Source organism: Corvus kubaryi, unplaced genomic scaffold (genome assembly GCF_017639235.1).
Source record: "Corvus kubaryi isolate FWS band 111438036 unplaced genomic scaffold, C.kubaryi_AGA036_p1.0 37357, whole genome shotgun sequence".
NCBI lineage: Eukaryota > Metazoa > Chordata > Aves > Passeriformes > Corvidae > Corvus > Corvus kubaryi.
The window spans coordinates 10463590-10480612 of record NW_024581117.1 but is presented as its reverse complement, the minus strand read 5'-3'; the positions used below and the strand labels follow the sequence as shown (position 1 = coordinate 10480612).

At 41.1% G+C, this 17023-nt stretch overlaps 1 protein-coding gene across 1 annotated transcript in view; it reads right to left on the bottom strand.

Moving 5' to 3' along the window:
- Positions 1–17023, bottom strand: part of GHITM (growth hormone inducible transmembrane protein) — a 47068-nt gene that overhangs the window by 10762 nt on the left and 19283 nt on the right. The gene's annotated exons all lie outside the window — the stretch shown is intronic.

Below are 17023 nucleotides of genomic sequence, written 5' to 3'. Positions count from 1 at the left end.
GGAGCAGTGTATGGGTGTGACACGGCAGTGAGAGAGAAGCAGTGGAGCAGTAGATTGGTGTGACACGGCAGGTGAGTGTTTCAGGAGTGCTACAGTGCCAGCTCGCTGACACTGCCTGCACCCAGCTCACGGCCTCCGCCACCTCTGCCGCTCGCTGCGTGTGAATTTGTCCTTCCCAGCGTGTCAGAAAGCTCAGGACCTTGGCATTTCCTTCCCTTGCAGCACAGCACTCTAGAAGCGGGAGGTAAATCTCCCCCTCTGTAACCTCTCTTTGGAGATACACACTTCTCTTCCTTGTGGATATAGTACATGCTCTAAGGCTGGCGCTCACATGCCAGATGAGCACAAAATACAGGGCTGTGTACATAAATTACAGAAATGGATGATGCCGACTCTAATCCCAGCCTTGCAGGGGTGCTCCACAGCCCTTCCCGGGGCTAAGAATTCCCCTTTGGCCTAAACTATTTCTCTACTGGCAGCTTCCTTCCAGCCTCTCTCCAAATAGAGCTCTGAGATTTTTTCCAAGTTTAAAATAATCCTAAACTGAGCCTTAGGAAGGACAGAGCAGCACTTCCCCGGACTATCAATTCCTCAAATTTATACCAAATTTTACTTTGGGAGCCCTTTTCCAGCTCCACTCCAGCCACAGCTCTGTAGTTTCTTTCAGCCTTAACGCTAAATATGGCCGTGGTTCTTCACTGCCAAGTAAAACAGACTGTGAGAGTCTTTAGCAGGATCAAAGACAAGTATAATAAAAAAGATGTGTTGAATACAGAATTAAGGCCAGAAATAGAATAAGACAGATACGGTTTTGAGAATTGTGAGATTAACCTTTCTGTATCTCAGAGCCTTCTTGTTTAAGAAAGGAAATACAGTGACCTGCTAGTTCACAAAATGAAAGTCAAGATAAGAGAGATCAGATACGGAAGGGGTCTGAAAGTGCACCAGCATGTAAGATCTTGAAGAAGAATTTGAATTCAGAAGAATGAAGCAGAAGAATACATGACAGAAGGGTGAAAATTCCATCAGAGGGGGCCAAACCTACTGGGGTTTGAGATCTGATTCTTACTCTGACACTTGTTTGCTTTCTATTGGAGTAAGTGAAAATCCAGAGCTTTGGTGTCTGTTGTATTGAGGTCTCCTACAATGCAAGAAAAAAAATGTCAGTTTCAGGCCATGAATATGTTGTTTATTTAGAGACTTGTAGTGCTTATTTCAGAGTTTGTAACACTCTATAATTGTTAGGTACTAAAGGATTCATTATAATAATTAATATTTAAATTTATAATTAAGTTATTAATAGTAATAATTTATGCAAGGAATCAAACTTACCTCTTTTACTACAGCATATAATCATGTAAAGAACTCTCCTGAGACTTTCAAATAAGACACTCATCCTAGCTTTTCCCCAAACTGTTTCTTAAATAGATAATTTTGTCAGAAGCAACCCAAATCTACACAGGGCCCACCCTGCAGCAAACTCAGCAGTTGAAGCCTTCTCACAGAAATTTGTCTGCTAAGAGATACTCCTTTCCTCCTAGATGGTGAACACCTGTAAAGGCTGGCCAGTCCGTGTGTGAGCGGCGCAGCAGTGGCCTCTGATGTCCTGAGGAGTTTCTCAGCTGGAAGCAGCAGGCTGGGTCCTGTCTGCTGGCACCACTGCACCTCTCTCTGGGGCAAGAAGGCGGTGTGCCCCAGTCCCTGTGCCACCTGGGAATGCTGCAGAGCTGCCGAGCAGCCGGCTGTGCTTTTTGCAGAACTTGGAGCTCCTCCCGACAAGAGCAGGGATAACAGCAGGACAGAGAGGCTTGGCGGGGAGATGGCAGCCAAATGCACACATAAAAACCCGCTTTTTAACTCCAGTGCACTGCTCCTTCATGGGGCCGTGTTCAAATGCACTGTGCAGCCACCACCTGGATCTGGTGCTGCTCAGTGCCTTTGTTAAGGACCTGGGTGATGGCACCGAGGTGCCCTCAGGTTTGCAGGTGGTACTGAACTCGAAGGGGTGGGTGCTGCACCAGGTGGTTGTGCTGCCATCCAGAGGGAGGTCGACTGGCCGGGGAATTGGGCAAACAGGAATGTCTTGCACTTCAGCAGAAGGAAGTGCAAAGCCCTGCACTGGGGGAGGAACAGTCCCATCCACCAGCACAGGCTGGGGCTCTCCAGCTGGAGAGTAGAAAAATGCAGGCACGCTGGAGAGAGTCCACAAAGGGCCACAGGGGTGATTGGCTGGCAAGGACAGGCTGAGAAAGGTGGGGCTGCTCCATCAGAAGAAGAGAGGGCTTAGGGCACTTTATCAGTGTATAAATAGCTGATGGCAGGGAGTAGGAGAAGGAGCCAGACTCTTCTCAGCGATTTCTGGTGACAGGACAATAGGCAATGGATCTAAACTGAAATACAAGATTTTTTTTTTTAAACATAAGGATTTTTTTGTGATTTTTTTTTCTTTTTACAGTAAGAGTGGTTGAACAGTAGGACAGGTTGCTCAGAGCATTGTGGAGTCCTTCTATGGAGATTTTCAAAAGCTGACTGGACACAGTCCTGAGCAACCTGCCTAGATCATCTCCAGAGGCCCCTGCCAGCCTCAGCTATTCTATGAGTCTATGAAGTATTGATGATTCCTGAAGGATCTGAAACACTTTTGGTTTTTATGACTGATATGCACCAATAAGAGGTTTTTGGAAAACAGTAAACATTGTCTCCAGGCAGTATGTAAAGAAAAATTATTTTCAAAGCAACAAAAATAGTAATAATAAAAAAGAAACTTCATGAAGATACTGTTTTTTTAAAATAGGTGAACAGTTCCTCATTAATCAAAAATATAAATAGGAAAACTTGTACTGACATAAAAATTTCTTAAAATTTTTCAATAGGCCATGTTTTCAACAGCATGTTTTGCATTTGTTGGAAATCTTACATTTCTTTTGACAAGATCAAGTACAGTTTGATACTAGAGGGTTAACTTCTAATTAGATATTCTGCAAGATCAGAAAATACCATCGTGAGAGGACTTGAATATCCTGAAGGAAAGTGTGAAGTCAGGCTCCAAACCCTGCCTCTCTTCCAGGCAGGAACCAGGTGAGAAGAAGCCCTCTCTTCACCTCTTCTTCACCTGCTTCCCAGCCTTGCTAGTTCCCAGCAGTGAAATTCCCCAAAAATGGCTGTTCCCAGGGCTTCGGGATGGTGGCCTCCAGCTGCCATGCCCAAAGGAGAAGCTGATCTGACTGCCTGACTCCAAAAGAGACTCATCCAAGCTCTGCCCCCCAAGTCCTGCAGGAGAAACATCATGTGTTTTCAAAAAATAAAGCCAGCCTGTTCTTAGGGATAAATCCTGAAGGGATTTTGTTGCCTTGCCCTGAAGGCGAGGATCACGAGCAATGCAGTCATCTTCCAGGAGGCACCATGGGGTGTATTTTCAAGCATGCACCCTGCCTTGCCAGCCACCTGCATTGAGGCAGCAAAAACACACATATAGGCCTCTGCAATCCTGGAAAGCCACGGGAGCCACAACAAGCCCATTATTGTGCTAATAAATAGGGTCAATGTCAATTTTGAAGCTTAAACTTTTAACTCGGCAGCTCTGGCACCCTCCTGCAAGAAAAAACATCTCAGTTGTTCACATGTCTGTGTTCATCAGCAGGAAATAAATAAATCTGTGCTTAGCACCATTTCTCCTTAGGGTAAACTTTGCCATTGAAGTTTTCAAATTAGAGCTGAAGAAAAGTATTTTGAAGGTTTTCTGGCTGTGCTGACTCCAGCACTCCTCATATCTCTCCCAGTAGATTAGAGGGGACTTTTGGACTTAATCTGTTCCTAGTATTCATGTGAAAAATGCATATTCATTAAGCAACATGTTCTTACTTTAGATATAATTAAACACTGCAGTGTGGAGGGAATTTGGGGAGACCGTACTGATGACTTTCTTTAAGCCTGGCAAGAAAAAAATGCCATTAAATAGAGTATCGCTTTACCATGGAAGAATGACTCCTTCCATGCAGGAATTTGTGCAACAAGAGCAGGCTGGAATGTGCCAGAAGCGAAGCAGCATCCATATTTTCTGCAGGTGTGATAATTTTCAGGGTCTTGGATTATTTGGCCAGATCTCAAAACATTTCAAACAGACAGTAGCCTCATTTCATTGGTAATGAACTGTGCTGACTCAGATGCATCTTCTCTCCTTTCTGTTACAAAGTTTGCACCTTGCTTGTTTTAAAAAGCATTGCACTGAAATTTGTACTGCAGCTTGTGTATTTTGAGGACTTGTATATATATTTACATTAAGCAAAAGTAATTCCAGTCTGGAATTGGAGAAAGTTTGTCTGTGTTTGTGAGAAAATTCCCTACGCACAGTCATAACAAGCACCAGCTATGAAGAATTTAAAATGTTTTATGTGTTGCTAAAATAAAATTAATCCATCATGGCAGACACTTCGGGTGTCAAATAGTGTCTTCTGGGCTGTTTAAGGGATAGCTGGATGTTTTTGTGTGTAAAAATGCTGTTTTGAGCACAGGAAAAATACCCTTTAATTACCATGGACATTAAAAAAATTAATTTACATATACAGTTGTGTAAAAAATCATTTTAAAATGGAAAACAAACAATATATCTATTTGCAATCTCTGCAACAGCCTGAAAATCAAAAAATCCATCTCAAAGAATAAAAATAGCATCAGTTTTAAATGTGCATTTTCATACTGCTAGAGGTGTTCGGCTGTTGTCAGTACTTTTCATGACACACAGTGCTCTGAGCACACATACAAGTTTGCTCTGCAAGCACTCTGCAGACTTCAAACTTACAACAGGAAAACACTTTCAGGTAGAATGTGTGGAAACCTGTGAGTCATGGGGTAGCTTTATGGAGGAAACAGGTTCTGTTGGGGGTTTCTTCAGTCAATGCAATGTTTTCCTTGTTGGGCATGCTAAAGAAAGGAGCATCACATCAAGCTGTGTTGATAAAGAAGCTTATGCTCTTCAAAGCCCTAAGGGGGGAAAAAAGTAAACATCCAGATCTACTGAAAAATTCTTGCATTCAGTTTTTTGATCATTCATATTTAGGCCCTATTTTTAGTAATTACTTTGTTTTTCTGAGAGGAAACATCACCCAGGTTGCAGTGAACATTTTTTGGTAGGTTTGATTCTCTATGGCCATATCAATAATCCTGATGAAGCTGCATCTGCTCCCTTAGGGAAGAGGCACAGCTCCCTTGGCCTTATTAGCAGTGCCCCCTTGTTTGGCCTAGCACCCCCATTTCCTCTCACTCTGCGTCTTTCCCCAGCAAGTGCCCCCCATGCCTTTTCTCACTGCTTGTGACATTCCTGCAGGCTTCGCCTGGGTCACGATTCCAGCAGTCTTCTTCCTACTTCCAAACCTGCTGTGTTGTATCCCTGCTTTCTCTCTGACCTTCATCAGTCCCTTCCCCCTTCTGCTCTGTCCCCCCTTTCCCAAACCAGCTGGGATGCATTCTGGCCCTGACAGTTTGTAGCTATTTAAACAAATAGATCTTTCCCCCTGTCAGATGGTAGAGCTAAACTTTATCACCTACTAAAATAAACTTACAAAATCAGAAGCTTGATATCAAGATGTATCTTTTCCATTGATTATATATTTTGTGTCTCATTTGGAAAGTGGGGGCTAGAGCATGCATTTCTATTCCCAGATGTAACCAAGGCTACAATATACGAAGGTAAATAAACTTGGATGTCAAATCACCAGTTCAGTAAATTGCTTAAGCTTGTGAGTAACTATGTGTATATTAAACTTAAGAGTAGGTGCTCAGAACCTGTTTCTTTAGTTACTCAGGAGAAGAGCTTTGGTTTCTCAAGTGCTCAGAGATAAATGAAGATGAAAATCAAGTGCTTTGGTGAACAAGGACCTGACATTGTTCGGTTATAAATGAATACATGAGATAAAACATTTTGTTCACTCAAGATTCTATTTGAATAAATTGTACATAAAAGGACATTTCTTTTTCTTGAACCCTGTTTTAAAGGCTATAGCATGAATTATTGATTTACATCAGACAACAAAAAACACTAAAACAGTTTAAAAATATTTTTCAGTGAGAGGGTGAAACCCACATTTACAGCCTGAGACCTCTCAGCCTTCAAGAAATTGCTATTCATTTTGTTTAAATACAAAAAATACTCATTTTCCTGAGTCCCTGTGAACTCTATACTGCAGCAAAAAATGACCCAGGGCTTTTTCTGAAATTGCTCTTTGCGCTTTCTAATTACTTCTAACGTGCAGAGCACTGTTCTTCTGCAACTTCTTGAAAACCAAAACTATTTGAAATTCAGTAAGCTTTGATTTAAAGTGATTGGTTTCCACCTGGATGGAGTGAAATTTTCTTCTTGCAAAGTTTATTAGTACATTAAAAGATGCAAATTAATTCATAATTCTTTCAGCTCATTCTCTTGGGAACAATTATACAAGGAAATTATTAATGTACAAGAAAACAACAGTTAAAAATCTCAAAGGGCAGCAGAGGTGTGGAATATATGAAAACATTTAGACCTAGCTAATAGCAGAACTCGGTTATAATAGCTCATAGACCAATTTTAATTTTTCTTTATTTGTATACTGATAGCAGCCACATGGTGCAGACAAGAGCTCAAAGGCTGGCAAAAGGGGTTTGCAGTCAAAGGCCCTGTTCTCAGTGAAGGGCTGAGGAAACAGAGTGTGAAGAGTTGAACATTGCGACCAGGGCTTCTAGGCGAGGCGTCAGTGAGCTCACCTCTGCCATGCCTCTGCCCACACCATCCCATGGGCATTGCAGACCAGGCTGTCATTTCAGTGTAAGCCTCAGCACTGATAAACAAGCCCCGTACTTTCCATCTGGATAATGAAACCCCCTGGGATCCAAGTAACATCTGATGAAAAAAGAGCAAACAGACTTGCTTTTTAGGCTTCTTTGATCCACCTGTTTTTCCTCCTTTTATTTAAGGTGCTAAACAACTCAGCTACTTTCCATTTTTCTTTTCATAATTTATCCAGCATGCTTTTAATATTACATATCTGATGAAAATTTCAAATCTCTTTACAATCAGAGTAATAACACAGTCTTATCACCAGGATACGTCTAATGACTCTGGGCTATCTGCTTGCAGCACTCCATGACATATGGCTATCAATGAGAAGACTGAGAGGGAAACACACATGCTCTCCAAGTATTGTAAAACAAGCACCACTACTGAAAGAAGTTTTTCCTGAAGAACTTGCCCTTTTGTAACTTTAAGCAGAGCCACATAAACATAATACACACAGATCAAACCTCTTCTGACATAGCTTAATACACTGGGGCAAGACAAACAGAGGCATCACATGAACTGAGAACACGGTTATATTATGGAGATGCAGGAGCAAAATAACTTGTCTTAGACTTGCTCACATATGCCTTTCTCTACAGACTCTAAGGGGTACTGTTTACAAATGAGAAATGTTTACATTTGAAAAAATAAGATGCTCTACGAATATTTCTCTCTGTTTTCAGAATAGCGTAAGAACTGAAATAATAAAGATCTAAATAACATGGATTGACAAAATAAAATCCTTAAGAAGAGCGGACAGAGTACTGTTGTACATACAAATTACCCAGACAGAAATCCAGGTTCTAAATACAGCATTATTTATTGAATTTTCTAGTGACAGTGAGCCACTTCCAAAACACCCTCCCTCAAAAAAATTCCCAAATTCCAAAAGAAAGGCTTTGTTCTGATGATGCATATGAAGAAAAAAAGAAGTTTCTACATGTCAAAAAATGGAAGTGTTGAAAATGCTGGCCAAATTCCTGTTCTGTTTTGCTTTTGCCATTGCATGACTAGATGAAGGTATTTCCTTTTGCCAAGTGAAAATAGGCTTCCAGGGAACAATTCTATCCCATAGTTCAGCTAAAACTACTGAGAGAAATCACTTATTATTACCCATCTAATGCCATCATTCTGTATATTTAGAAGAACATATGAACTTACTCGAAAAATAATTAATGTAACAGCCCTGTGCAACTCAAATTCCACTAGCCTCTTTTAGCTATTTTGGTGGTTTCTGCTAGAGACTGAAATCTCCATGAACTGAGAGAGAAAGAGGTGTCAAAGAATCAGAAGAATATTTCTGAGTGAGAATACTGACAAGAGGCTATTATGGTTAAACAGTTTTCAAATAAAAATTTAATTATTTTAAAATGCAAACCCATTTTTTTTCTGAGGTCAGAAGAATAACAGTTATTTTTAATGTCATATTTATTTTTGTCCTTAAAAATCCAAACAAAGCCACAGTATAGAAAACTCCAGAAAAAGGATAATGTCCTCTGAAGAGGTCTGTGATATGCAGGGGCCAATAAGAGGGTGAAGCTAGAGCAGGATTTTCCTAAGCAAAATTTTCTTCCTCTAAGACTTTGCTTCAGGTTGTGAAATGTGAAACAAGCTGATGGCATCAATTTGATTCTGAAGGGTCATGTACCTATATGAGAAAGCTGTGATTTAACTTAACTTGGGATGGCATTTCTGTAACTGTAAGGACAAAATGGACAGAGATATTCCGTGTCACCATTGAAGTGATTTCTTGTAAGGCTAGCACCAAGGTTCAGTGGCTGAGATCCCTCAGCTGGTGCCTCTGTGATTTGCCTCTTTGGCAGCAAACCAACAATGTCAGCCTAGCATAAATATAAGTGCCAGATCCATTTTTTCCCTTTGAAGTGCACAATCCTAAAGGATCAGGGCAAAGCCCTGGAGAAAACAATATTCAAGTTAAATATCATCATTGTTCTCAAGAAATTACTTCAGTAGCTATTCTAATTAATCATGGTCATTCCCTATCTGTATAGACAGCAGACAGAGAGAAGTGTCACATAAGGACAGTCTTTCAGAAGGAGTTTTCCCCCTTTAGACACAAGCATAGAGGCTTGACTTAACATACACACTCAGAAGGCTGCAGGTAAAAAAGGTGAGAGCTCCTCTAAATATCAGGCTCTGGTTTGGTTACTGTATTTTTAGGATTTGGCCCTTAGCATTGTAGTAGTTCAGAAACTTGCTGCTGATTACTACCAAAGCAAAATCTGTGATATAAATGTGTGAAACTATGAGACACTGAAAGAAATCACTGTGGAAATGCAGCAATGCCTCATTGATCCAGCAAATTCACTTAGGCCACTGAAGTGTTCCCATCCCTGTTATCAAAGCATTGCTCATCTACCAGAGGTGGCCAGGTGAGACATACCTCAGGTGGTGCAGTTTCTTCCCCAGTAAGCAGAAAGCAAATGAACTGAAATTTTGAATCTCAGCATGAAAAATAATCTTTTCTTTGAAATGGATATTGTTTAAGCTGTGATGAGAAATGAGAACGAGTGGTGAGCAAGTGCCATAAAAATACCTTGGTTAGTTTTAAAGATATTTATGGGAAGCCTTACTTATTGCTAAATGATGGAGAACAGTTACAATCTGTTATAGTTAATTTACTACTACATAAGTAAAAATGTGCTAACAGCAGCACACTTGTTAAATTAAAGCTCACTTAATGATTACACAGCACTTGGGAATAACATCTAGTTAAAGAGTAAGCAGTACTGGATGTTTTCTTTAGAATCATTCCTTTTGGGAAAATAAGGCAACCAAAGCTCTTTACATTTTTGCTCATAACTAAAAGATACAAAACACCAGAAAGAAGACAAGGAGGGATTTCTTCTTTTAGTGCATACTGGAGTACTTACTAGAGCTGATACAGCTATCATGAGAAGGTTACTGGCTCTGACTCTCCACCCTACTACAGTGGGTTGCACTGAATTCAGTCCTATTATCTTGCTGCATCACTCTACAACAGACTGAAAGAAATCAGATGAAATCCTGGACTGGATACTACCTATTATCTACCCCCTTTGTCATTTTTTTCTTGTCACCACAGTATCTGAAAAGGTGATTATTAAATCAATAGTAATAAAAAAATCCCAAGACTCAGAGAAAAGCTAGTATTTTCCTCTTTATGGGAGTGACAGTTTTAGCTGAATCAGGGCTATTCTTTGGGTAGGGAGTAACCTTGTCCTGGTTTAACCCCAGCCAGCACCCAAGCCCCACACAGGCACTCACTCGCTTCCCCAACAGCAGGATCGGGGAAACAATCAGATGGGTAAAAGCTGGAAAACTCATGGGTTGAGATAAAGGCAATTTAATAGGGAAAGTAAAAGCCACACAAGCAAGGAAAGAAAAAACACTAAATTAATTTAACACTTCCCATGTGCACGCAGGTAATCAGCTGTCCCCAGGGAAGCAGGGCTCCATCACAGCCAGCAGTTACTTGGGAAGACAAACACCATCATTCCAAATATCCCTCCATTCCTCCTTCTTCTCTCTACTTTAAATACCGAGCATGATGCCAACCCAATCACTCTGAAGTATGAATGTGGCTGTACCCTCATCTACCTCCTTTTCCATGATGGCACCTCTTCAACAAAATGTGATGTTTTTGCATTGAGTACTTTTGTGAAAGAACTTAACTTGTTAAAAAAAAAAAAAAAAATCTTGAAGAAGCCTCTAGAGCAATCCCAATATATGGATTTTGCATATATTTTTTTGTCACTATCTTCTTAAGCACTGCTTCTATAGTTCAGGGGCCATGTTGCAGCCATCCCATGCAGCAGCAGGAGTGGCTGGCTATGGTTCAGAGGTCGGTCCCCTCTGGATGGCTTTGCTAGAACCTGCTGTAGAATAGCTTGGTGCTACGATGAGGAAAAGGATCATTTTGGGACTATCAACCCTCCATGTGCTAATGTAGGATGAAAAGTACGAGTATCTGTGGAGCTTCCTGCACGCTGTCTCTGGGCATGGCAGAAGAGCTCCACAGCAGAGGCACTGTGGAGAGCTGGGGTGAGTCTCCACTGTGGATGACAAGCCAGCTAAGTTATCCCAACTCAGAGCTATGAACCAAAGCTGCCTTTTTGTCACTGGCTGTCAGAAACCCCTGCACATCCAAGCTCCAAACGGAGCAATGACAACATGTAAAATGGATCTTGACTCACAGTGTACATCCATATCTCTGGTACACACGGTGATGCTGCAGCATCAGATCATTATTTTTCTTTTTATATGCATGCAGTAATTGTGTGCTACTGGCCAAGAAGGTTACAAACATATTCACTCATTTTTTAATGATGTTTCATCATTAATGGGTAGCACCTGAGATCTTAATGAAGACCGTATACAGTATTCCCTTTGTCTCGTAAGAAATTTAAAGTACATCTTCTTGTGGTTTGTAGTATGATCACTAAGAAGGCTGGAATTAGTGAAATTACTATATGATTAAGAGAAAAGCATTCTAGCCTTTTCTACTCATTAACAAAAGAAGACTCTGTATGTAAGGAAGATTGATTAAACGTTTGTGTTTCTTTTCATGCAGACATCACAGGTAAGGACTCTGAAAAGTGGTCAGCACTGATCAAAATAAGAGCTACCAGAAGTTGAGAAATCTTGTGGAGAGAAAAACCTTTCTTCCATGATAAATCATAAATATTGAAAACATGCAGTGGTTTTTCAAACAAAAGTTCTTAATGGTATTAAGGACCTGCTCATGCAGGACCCATGCAAATCTATGTTTACAAAAATCACTTTTAATTGCAGAATTTTCTCCTCAGATATTGTAAGTATATTCTGGCTGTATTTGTTATATTCTGAAATTCTTTCAGCTCAGTGTAGAATTTTGCATTTAAGATGAGGCCCAAGGAAGACAGAGCCTCTTATGCTCCTGTCCTGTGTCCTGTGACTTTTTACTTACACATAACTTGAAGTGGATAAAGCTTTTCTAATTATATAAAGGGGGCTATGTTTTTTGGGTTTACAGTGGAAAGTCATTCTCAGCTGTAACTGTGGAGCAAACACAAGCTGCTCATAATAATGCTGCTATGTAATTTATTAATCTAAAGTGTTCCACTTTACTACAGATACCTGTAAACTCATATTGGTAAATGCACAGGCTCTGAAGGGCGTATTATATAGAAAAGCTATACAGTGGAAGCTGCTGCCCGTGAAGACTTAGCATAACTAGATAATGTGCTTAATAGTATTTATTCATAAAAGGCAGGCTCTGCTCTGCAGTTTGGATCTTACAAATAATTTAGCATGCACCCAGGAAAGCTGAAATATCCTAGTAGCAAAAAAACCCAAACCGAACCAAATAAACATGCAAGGAATTGAGATAAATGGTGCCCATGTTTTTGAACCTGAAATATCTATACCTTCTGCATCTGTTTTCCTACAACTCTAGGTCTACCCATTTAGCAAAACAGCACAATGGACTGGTGAAGATCAAAAATGTATTTGAGTAACCAACTTAGACAGGTTTACTGAATTTTAGCCTGAAAAGGACTTGTGTACAACACGGGCCTTAAAGTCTCAAATGATTTCTCAGTCAGCTATGGAACTTCTGATCAAGGTAAAATCTCTGGATTTTCCTTTAGGAAGACACACTTTCTATAAAAGGTAAATGGCTACATCCAGATTGAATTTGAGTGCGTGGCTGAAATCATAACCGTGATGAACATATGGGTCACTTCCAGTCTGTATGTCTCTAGCTTGCACAGAGGATATAAAACTATGCTCCCACCACAGCACCTGACTTCAACTCATTTTCTCTCTTTCCCTATCCCATATGCCCATGGAACCTTGCAAGTACTTGATGATGTATCTTCAGGACCTCAGGGTGTAATTTGGAGTACTTCTGCAGAACACATTTGCAGTAATTCTGCTGGGCAGCTTCAAGGATCCTGATTTCTGTTGCAAACTTTCAGAATACCACTGAGAAACTCACTGGAAGGTGAGAGTTGCTGAAGGAACCCAAAGGAACTGGAAGCTGCTGAACATCAAGGACAGCTGGTTATATCTGCTTCCTTTGGCTGTCTCTGTCTCACTGTCTACCACAGTAAAAATGGGATTTAGTGATAGCTCCTTTTAACATGAAAAGAAATAGTTGATTGTAAAAACAAACCCAATGAAATATTCAGGAATAAAATGGTCAAGTCACTAAATAATGCATCCAGCTGGCTCTAGTGCTTGACCTTTGCAAAATTCCTTGGAGCTGGAGGGCAAACTATTTTTTTTTTCCTGATGGTGTATTCCTGAAGAAACACTGCTATGAGAACTCTGTATTTCAGAGAGAAAGCAGCTCATTTTTTAGCTTTAATTATGCATGTTCTTTAGTGGGTGGCCTTCTTCTTTCTTAGTAGGTACTGAATCAATACGCTGGCATAGTGCTAACGGGCACTGTGCTGCTGGAGGTGCCATCTTTCAGAAAAGAGACTTGAAAGCAAGGTCTCATCTCTTTTTGATTTTCCTGGCTCTCATGGCATTTTTTCCTTCTTTTTAATAATAAAGGTGTTAGCATCAGTGCCTTGGTCACAGTCCAAGCTGGGTAATTACATTCGGTCTCCCTAAATTTTGCTTTGTGCAGTTTTAATTTAATATGGTGCCTTCTCTTCCTGCCCTAAGTTGTTTTGTGTCATTGCTGGGCACTATTAAATAACCTCCATATTTCCCTCGAGACAGCTGCATTTAAGCTGTGGGTAAGGCAAAGCCTGCACATGAGTTTCATGAACCGTTCCCAGAGAAGAAAACATAAGCTCACTTGCAATTATTACATTCCAATATTTACCTGGACAAACTCTGGCTTCTCTGCTCCCCTCCAGTAGTTTACTTTCATTTGGAATTTAACTACCCAAATGAAAACAGCAGATGTAGGCAACACTGTCCCCTTCTCAAGAGGTCACAAGGCTCATGCTTGGGAGGACAGGCAAAGTAGTTTTATCCTCTGTATGAGAACATAAGCTGCTACAAGCAACCTTCCTCTGCAACGTGGTATTTAGCCATGAGCTGCAGAGGGATGCTGGGCAGGGTTATCCTGTCTTGGTTGTGTGGCTGCCTTCCCATTTCGTCCCTCTTGGAGGGTCAGTTTGTCATTCAAGGGTGTCTGAACGGGTCCATGAGTCCCTTCCTCTCAGCCTCCGTGTTCAACTCATGCACACAGGGCTACCCCTCCAACAGACTAATTCTAACAGGCTGTCCCTGAGGCTGGAAGTGAAGCTAATGCCAGCACATCTCTGGATTCAGCACACAAAGTGACCTTCTTGATGGTCTTCATTGTACCTCAGTTGAAGGCGCTGAAGTTCAGTACCGTGACCCTGAGAAGATCGAGGGTAGCGCTGAGAGGGATGGCTACACTGGATGTAACAGGGACGTGAGGCTGGTGCTGCTGAGGCCTGGGAGAGGAAGGAGCTGAGAATGCTCCTCATAAGAAGTGATGCAATGCAAGCTCTGCCATGGACACAGCTGGCCCTGCAGCTGCCACTGAGCCTTCAGCACAGGAACTGCGGTCCCGTGCCTGGGGGACCCCAGAGCACCAGGGACCAGGCACTGCTGTGGCTTGCTCTGGGCAGCTCCTTGCCAAGAAGATTTGTATGTAATAGTTTTGTTGACTAAAGAGTCTGTGAGAATGCCTGGCACTCGCCTGGGAAAGGCTCTGGACTGGAGCTTCGGCAAATCAGGAGAACCAATCTGCTTTTGGGGTCACAGGGAGAGGGGAAAGTCCAGGTCCTCCTTGAGATGGTTTAAGAGAGGCACTGACAGTGGTCATGGTGCAGCTGTGGGGTCACTCTCATGGCAAGGAGACCAGCCAGAACTCCAGGGCAAATGCTCCATGTGCTATTGCCCACGCTGCTCTCAAATACTGCAGACTTAATATTTCTAGAAAACACTGTATCAGTATCTAGATGTAGAAGCATCCAGGCGACATCCACGCTAGACACAATTAATCCAGAGAAGCAAAAGGCATCAATATAACATGGTTTTTCATTGGCACAAAGCTCTTTGTAAGTAGGCACTGCTGCTCAGGACTGAAGTCAATCAGGTAGGCAACACTGTCGTGAGTTTTTCCACTTGTGTGTGCTTTTAGAGCTGGGGGAGGATCATATTACATCACCAGGCAGGAGTGATCTTATGGCACAAATCCTTCTGAGGGTGTAAATCATGGTAGGCAGGTTTTCATCAATGATTGAAAAGTAAGTCAAAAACCAAATATTACTTACATAAAACTTCAGATGCAAGCTGTGTAACCAGAACCATCCAAAATAGGCTTATGGCTACAGTTTATTAAATATTTTTAAATGAGAGTATTTGAAGTCTTACCTTGAAAATAAAATCATAAGAGCAAAACTCTATTGCTATAAATCAGCAAGACTCCACTGATTTTCCAATTTACTGTATTTGAGTAATCTTAACTATGTATTATCTCACTCAGCTTTAAAACATTGCCAGAACTGCAGGCTTTGAGGCTTTTCATACTGATAGTATTGTTGCTTTTGCTTCCATCTTTTTTTTCTTTTTTTAAGTACAGCATGCTTTTATTGTTTAATTTGAAGCTATTCAACCTTTTTTCCTGCTATCCAAAGACATTTTGTATGTAAATCCAACAATTTGGACCCAAAATCATCGCCATCTGCTTATTTATAGCATGATCCAGCAGTAAAGGGAATCTCTATTAAGCCCTTAATGAGAGTCATGTGACTGTGCAATGAACTTGGTTTTCATTTTTCTGATAGAAGTGATACTATTTCTTTACTGGTCTCTATTAATATTTTGTGATGTTCTGCAACCACAAGAACATTAAAAAGACCCCTTCATTTTGAGACCCGTCCCCTTCACCCAATTGTGGCTGTTGCTTTATCTGGTATGTAGTGTGTGTCTGGTCCTGGCATGCCACTAGGTGCCAGAATTAAATGTCTTTCTAGATTTGTTTTTATTCATTCAGACTCTGAGGGGGAAGGTAAGCTGCTAAGTGCGTCGCTTTTCAATATGATGAGCTATCCTTGGTGTGACCCTCAGAAAAAAAATTGCCTAACAACGAACCCCAATCTAAAACCCTGCAATACCAGGGTTTCAGAGGTGCAACAAAACCAAACAGCTGAAAGAAAAAATGAAGCCAGTCACTGCTAGTAGGAAATAGAAATTAAATAATTGAAGAAATCTGCCTTGTTTAAGTACCAGCACTAAGAAAAGACTCAAGTAGGTTTTTAACTTGCATGAAGTTTATGAGAAACTATGATCCTGAGGGATCTTGACAATAAAAACCCCTTAGTTCAAAGAAAGTGCGTGGGAAAGAGCAAAGTTGTTGGCATCCTACTTTGGGTGAATCACTTTTCCTCTAATGAGAATACATATCAATTGCAGTGCAGTGCAAAGACAGAATTCTGCTGCTCTCAGAGTTCACTCCTGGCCCTTAACATGCAGTGTGTGGTGGTAGGAAGATTTTTGCTTTAGAATGTTTCTAATAATCTCCTTGTTGCCGTCAGAACTATCCCAACACTCTTTTGCAGGCAGAGCTCACTGCTCTACAGAGATAGATACTTTTTTTCTGCCTTAGATACAAAAGATATTTTATTGGTTTTCATTGGGATGTACGGCAAGTGCTGCAAGTTCATAGCACAAAACTCTCATATATGCCATATTAAACCCACAGATAAAGTTCCTAGAGTTTACTGTTTCAGTTTTATATACACAGTTATACTGGAGGGTAAAAGAAGGAAAACTAGGTCATTAACATGTGTAGTGGTGACTTTTTAATACAGTTATGTGCTGATGTGCCTCACAGACAGGTGTTCTGTCCATGAAATTGTTCAAGTCTGTAGGTTATGAGACTTTGCACTGCTTATCCTACTCGCCACTAGGGCTTTAATCCTGCTCAGCACACATGAGCAGGGCTTTGTGTATCCAAATTACAGGTTTACAAAACAAGTATCTGTATTTGAACTCTTTGGCTACAGAGAGAAGTAGCCATTTCCAGATTTATCTGCTCCTAAGGTAGAAATTGAACAAGCACAGATGGGTTATGCTGTAGCAATAGCTGCTTTTATCCCTTGACTGTGGGAGAGTGCACTGGCTCTTGAGAGACCCATCCAACCCTCAGCCTGTGGCTGAGCTCTGCATTGCTTAGAAGAGGGTGGAACCCACTGGTGGTGCTCTTTGTGGGGCATGTTAAACACAGCTTCACTCTAG